The sequence below is a fragment of the Lolium perenne genome, chromosome 4 (assembly GCF_019359855.2).
Source record: "Lolium perenne isolate Kyuss_39 chromosome 4, Kyuss_2.0, whole genome shotgun sequence".
Taxonomy (NCBI): Eukaryota; Viridiplantae; Streptophyta; class Magnoliopsida; order Poales; family Poaceae; genus Lolium; species Lolium perenne.
This window is the reverse complement of record NC_067247.2, coordinates 133,712,114-133,719,214: the sequence shown is the minus strand read 5'-3', so window position 1 is coordinate 133,719,214 and position 7,101 is coordinate 133,712,114.

Below are 7,101 nucleotides of genomic sequence, written 5' to 3'. Positions count from 1 at the left end.
AACATTATTCAACTAATGGTGAAGACCAAAATGGTCTAGGGTCAAAATTTATAAAAATGCCATAGAGCATATGTGAGGGTTTTTAGGGTTTTTCAATTATTGGATTTTCTTCCTCTTTGATTTATTTGGTTGGTGATCTTCATATGATCACATTAGGGTTTTTGAGTATAGCACATACAAATAATAAAACTCATCATGGCATATCACTCAAATGCACAAGTCCTATGCATGGCACTATATGCAATTTAAAAAGTTTTTGTTTGTTTGAAATTTTGCTCTCTGGAATTCTCTAACTTTCTTTTTATTGAAATTTGGGATGTTACAGTTGACCTAGGTATTTGAACTATCATGACATGCTTCAAACTGATGGGTTGGATTTTACTTGTGCATGCAAAGTCTTCCGTGACAAATGAATGCGATGCTCTAGAATCAAACAACACTCTAGCAGGTATGGAGTTAATAGAAAACATACCCAGTACAACATCTAGTGCTTCCTGGGCTTCTTCAGCGTTCATGTGGAAGAGACGGCCGTTGCGGTTATTGGGGTTGTTGTGGGCGAACTTTTTGCCGGTGGAGACGCGGCGTTGCTGCTGAGCAGGTGCAGCGGTGTTGGCGGCATTCTTGGCTAACCTCTTGGGGCACTCGTTGGAGTAGTGTCCCACCACTCCACACTCATAACAAGTGATGGTGGCCTTGTCCTTGGTGGCGACGGGGATGGCGTTGCTCCCAGTCCTTGGAGCGGTGTTGGTGTTGTTGTCGTTGTTGTTGGGGGCTCTGGGCGGAGCGCGGTTGAAGTTGTTGTTGTAGTTGCTGTTGTAGTTGTTGTTGTTGTGGTGGCCTCCTGGCCTGGAGTTTCCTCCACTCCGGTTCTGATAACCCGGACGTGAAGTCTGCATCTGGGGCTTGTTGTTTCTGGGGGCAAAACCTCCGCTTGAGTTGGGGCGATACTTCGGAGTATTGCTGGGCCCACTCTGGTGCATCATGCGGCGTTTGCGGTTCTCGTTGGCTTGGTTGAGCTTGCCCTCCATCTGGATGGCGGAGTCCACTAAGGCTTCAAGGTCGGCAAAGGGGATGTTGACGAGCACAGTTTGCATCTCGTCATGCAGTCCGTTCAGGAATCTCTCCTGCCTTTTCTCGGTGGTGTCGGTCTCGTCGGGGGCGTACCTTGACAGTGTAAGGAACCTGTCGCGGTATTCTACCACCGTCATCCGTGCTTGCTTGAGTTCATGGAACTCATCCCTCATCTTCTTGATTAGACCCAGGGGCACATGGTACTTGCTGAACTTGAGCTTGAAATCTGCCCAAGTCATGACTTGTCCTGCGTTCATGGCATGGGTGCTGGTCCACCAGACTCGGGCTGGTCCTGCAAGGTAATGGGTCGCAAACAAGACCTTCTCGGTGGCTTTGACTCCCGCTACTTCTAGATTGTTCTCCACGGTCTGGAGCCAGTCATCGGCATTGAGGGGTTCCTCGGTCTTGCTAAACACCGGAGGGTTGGTGTTCTGGAAGTTCTTGAGCTTTGATCCGGGGTGGTCATGATTTCCATGGCCTTGGTTAGCAAGATGTTGCAGTGCAGCTATGTTGGCTTGGCGTTTAGCTCTGTCACTCTCTCTGTCAGCCATCAAGGTCTGTAGCAGTTGCATCATGGCATCTTGGTTGTTGTTGCGATTGGGAGGGGCCATCTGAACATAGAGAAGATCATGAGATAAGAGGGAATTTTCTATGGCTTATTTTGGGTAAGTTCATAAATTTAAAACTTGAATTCTTTTGATGTAGAACACAAACATTCATTCATTCATTCAAACATCACATCATACATGCTAACACACTCATGGTTTTAAGAACCATGTTTCTTGCCACGATACAACGGACGGGATACAAACTCACACCTACTCAGTGATCAGGTGCAACTACTCCTGATCATCAACATCGATCGGGATGAAGTCGTCTGCTCCGGCCTCCAGGAACTCGTAGTCCTCCTCCTCGCTGAACTCGTCCTCCTCAAAGTCATCGTCATCGCTCAGGAAGGCTCCTCCTCCCTGAAGGTCTTCACCTTCATCTTCCTCCATCTCTCTCAGCTGGTCCTCTTGGGCCTTGACAGTGGCCTCCAAAGATACTATCTTCGTGCGAAGACGCGCGATGGCAGCGTCCTTCTTGGCACGCTGCTGACGGAGTGTCTTGCGGTCCTTTGCAAGTAGCTTGATGGCTTCTCCTTGCTCGGTGATGTGAGCGTGAGTCTGGTTGGCGTACACACGGGAGGCTTCTAGGTCTTTCTGTGTCTGGTACAGCATGAAGTCCAGATACTCCGCGTGGTGCCTCATCTCGGGGTGGGGCTACAGTTCCATGGGCACTCCCATAGAATCGCGCCTCGCGAGGTGCGCAAAGTGGGACGCTAGGATCGCCACCATGTTCTGCCCGTACAGATGGGCAAGTGCTTCCTGAAGAGCACGAGCGAGTCCGTCCAGCCAGTTGCTCTCCCTAAAAGAGAAGAGGATCCTCTCAGAAGTAGGAGGCTCCATCTTGCCCCTCAAGTCAGTGGATGGGCTGGTCGTTCACCTCGATTCCGTGGAACTCGGGGTGAGGGCGTCCAAGAAAGTCCGAGAGGGCGTTGAGGTCATGCTCGAAGATCAGGCTACCTCCATTCCCAAGCTGGTAGAACTTGGTGTCGATGGGTTCATTCGGCTCCATCTGAAAGTGAAATGGATGAGTAAGTTAGAGATGTGAATAAGTGTGTCAAATTTTTTGGTAAATTCATAAGAAAGAGCATGATTCATCAATTTTGAAAAGATCTCAAAGACAAAAGTGTGAATAAATTTTCATAAATATTCCCTTCATTTTGTTTCGAAACTAAGTTTTTCTGAACGTCCATTCTAACTAGGGTCTTCTAAGGTCAAACAATGGCTCTGATACCAACTTGTCAACACCCGGATTTTTAAGTCCAGATGCCTATTATGCCATTCATCGCAATCCCAGGAATATTGTTGTTGCGAGACATAACAGTCGAATATCATAAGTCATCATTCATTACAAACCATACTTGTCTTACAAATTCAGATCACATGATCCATATTACACAAATAGTTGATCTACTGATCAACGAACACCGTTCATAGCGGAAGCATAATAAAAGGGGACTATCTAGTCCACAGGCCAACGCTCGACGTTAGAAGAACTCCTAGTTGTCGTAGGCGTCCTGCTGGTCATCACCTTGGTAGTTCTGATCCTCTTCATAGTCTGGCCATTTGAATAGCCAGGGACACAGCCGTGAGTACTTTAAGTACTCGCAAACTCATACTAGTGTAAGTACTTATTAATTCTAGTAAGGGGGTGCTAAGCTCTAGTTTATTTTGCATAAAGCCAATTTTAGTTCACAAGTATTTGATAAAAGACTCTTCATGTGCTAACTAACTCAAGTGGGAACATTAGTGTCACTCCCACAACTCAATTGTGGTTTAAGTCAAGTCAACATTCATTTCATCAACATTTTCAAGAGATATCTGACACCGGTAACAGTATGGCCTTTCCAACCATCTGTAACCGTGGGCACGCCTATTCGAGTAGGTTTACACTCTGCAGAGGTTGCACACTTGTGCCACAACATTTGATTACATCCGTCAGGGAGCTTGGCCTCCCAGTGAAGACCAACTGTCAACCTGGGAACTGCACAGGGCTTGGCCGTACATTCACCTCATTTCACATCATTTCACATTCTACGGAGGCAGCCTCGGCATAACCCCTATGATGCTTGTTCAGAGGGAACCCATACTAAGATGCATAAAGTTCCAGTTAAGCCCTACCCATAATCAGGTATTTTGGGGGTACTCAAAAATTGGAAAGGTATCGCATCCAAACCAATATCAGTTTTAGTCAAAATTCCACCATATCATTCAGGTCATATTCACCTTCAAAGATCTCTCAATTGAATGACTCATCATTCCAAAGTTTTCAAATTCATTTCAAAACACAAGTTCCCATCTAGAGTAGTCAATTTTAGTTGTTAGCACTAGCACTAATCATGAGGGGTGCTATCTTGCTTGGCCATCTTTGAGGCTAACTTTGCTACTCTAGTACATTCTAAACTTAGACCAAAGTTAACTATAAAAGTAACTTCTTAATAAACCAAGTAAAAACTTGTATGGTAAAAACTTGGGATGGGGTCATTGTAAGTAATGTAAGATTAATGGTGCCTTGCCCCAAAAGGGCTTTGCACTTGCAAGAATATTAGCTTGCCTTGGTTGGGGTAGTGATCACAGTTCTCTTCTTCCTCTTCTTGGTAGAAGCCTTCCTCCTCTTGGTATTCTCCGGTACTAGCGTCTAAAAACGAATACGAGATACAATCACCCAACAAGGTTCAAGAGCTATACTAAGCACACCATGGCTTCACACAAACTATTCTAATCTCATGACACACATAACATATTATTTGAGTTTGGTTTTCTTTCTTTTAAGAAAAATAATTTCCTCTCATTACATATGTAGATTAGAGTTTCTATTTAGTTCTTGGAGGAAATAATTTCCTCTCATCGAATCTTATTAAGATTTAATCTCCTCAAACCATCATGCATGAATCCATGTTGACCAAAGTCAACTATTCATCATAATTATTTGGGAAAAAAATTTAAATGAGGTAGAATACCTTATACCATTTAACAATACCACTTATGATTTAATATCAACAAGTAATTCCATGTGAGAGTATTTATACTAGGGTCACAACTTCATATGAAAGTACTTGGGACAAGATTTAAATGAGAGCAAGCCTCTCATAAAATTTACATAATAGTTTTGGACAATATCATTTGACTAAACTAGCCATATAGTCCTTTATTTACTTTAGTCCATGACCACTCAAAGTAACCCTTCCATATTTTTACATAATCAGCTAGAGTATGTGAAATGTGATCCATGAGAGTTGAAATCAACTCAATAGCATTTTTGGTTGATTTTTAATAATTGTTTGAATGTGCAAAAGTCCCTGACTTATTCTTTTTTTAACATTAATTCCACAATGAGTATCAAGATGAGACCAGTGCGGTTGTGTAGATCTTTTTACTAGCTTTCCAACGGTATATAATTCATCAAATTTGGTTGAGCTAATTTGAATCTATTCAATTTTGAAAACAGGGCCAGTATTGAAATTTAACTTAAACTGGAATTTCGAATTTGAATGAAATGGGCCGGCGGGAAACTAAACGGGCCAAAATGGTTTAAACGGTGCAAGGCCAGCCCAGCATCCACGCACGCGTGGGCTACCTGACGGGTGGGCTCCACCCGTCAGCGTCTATTCTAACGCGAATCGATACGGGGGATTCTGAGACGCAGGATTAGATCGCGATCCAACGGTGCAGGGTCGTCATCGTCGCTGGCGAGAAGAACTCACTGGCGCGGCGGAGCTAGGGGGTCGGAGGGCTCACCGTGGCTCCAGCAAGGGTGGGCAGTGTGCTCGGTGACGATGTCGACGACGGCGAAGCTCCATGTACCGGCGGCGTGTCCTGGGGCGGCCCCAATCGACGGCGAGCTTCCGCGGCGGCGCACGGTAGTGGTGATGAAATTGCGTGGCTCCAGTGGCTAATCGAGGCAGTGAGGTGGTCGAGGAGCTCGAGGGAAGAGAGGGGAAGGCGATGGTGTGAAGATTTCGATGAGGGGAGGCTGATACGCGTGAAACACACGTCCGTTGGGAACCCCAAGAGGAAGGTGTGATGCGTACAACAGCAAGTTTTCCCTCAGTAAAAACCAAGGTTATCGAACCAGTAGGAGTCAAGGAACACGTGAAGGTTGTTTGTGGCGGAGTGTAGTGTGGCGCAACACCAGGGATTCCGGCGCCAATGTGGAACCTGCACAACACAATCAAAGTACTTTGCCCCAACGTAACAATGAGGTTGTCAATCTCATCGGCTTGCTGTAAACAAAGGATTAAATGTATAGTGTGGAAGATGAGGTTTGTTTGCGAAGAACAGTAAAGAACAAGTATTGCAGTAGATTGTATTCAGATGTAAAAGAATGGACCGGAGTCCACAGTTCACTAGTGGTGTCTCTCCAATAAGAAATAGCATGTTGGGTGAACAAATTACAGTTGGGCAATTGACAAATAGAGAGGGCATAACAATGCACATACATATCTAGATGACTACTATGAGATTTAATCAGGGCATTACGACAAAGTACATAGACCGCTATCCAGCATGCATCTATGCCTAAAAAGTCCACCTTCGGGTTAGCATCCGCACCCCTTCCAGTATTAAGTTGCAAACAACAGACAATTGCATTAAGTATGGTGCATAATGTAATCAACACAAATATCCTTAGACAAAGCATCGATGTTTTATCCCTAGTGGCAACAGCACATCCACAACCTTAGAACTTTCTGTCACTGTCCCAGATTCAATGGAGGCATGAACCCACTATCGAGCATAAATACTCCCTCTTGGAGTCAGAAGTATCAACTTGGCCAGAGCCTCTACTAGCAACGGAGAGCATGCAAGAACATAAACAACACATATATGATAGATTGATAATCAACTTGACATAGTATTCCATATTCATCGGATCCCAACAAACACAACATGTAGCATTACAAATAGATGATCTTGATCATGATAGGCAGCTCACAAGATCTAACATGATAGCACAATTAGGAGAAGACAACCATCTAGCTACTGCTATGGACCCATAGTCCAAGGATGAACTACTCACACATCAATCCGGAGGCGATCATGGTGATGAAGAGTCCTCTGGGAGATGATTCCCCTCTCCGGCAGGGTGCCGGAGGCGATCTCCTGAATCCCCCGAGATGGGATTGGTGGCGGCTGCGTCTCTGGAAGGTTTTCCGTATCGTGGCTCTCGGTACAGGGGTTTTCGCGACGGAGGCTTTAAGTAGGCGGAAGGGTAGGGTTGGAGGAGTCACGAGGGGCCCACACACTAGGGCGGCGCGGGCCCCTCCTTGGTCGCACCGCCTTTTTGTGTCGCCACCTCGTGGCACCACTTCATATCCTCTTCGGTCTTCTGGAAGCTCCGTGGAAAATAAGACCCTGGGCGTTGATTTCGTCCAATTCCGAGAATATTTCCTTTGTAGGATTTCTGAAACCAAAAACAGCAGAAAAC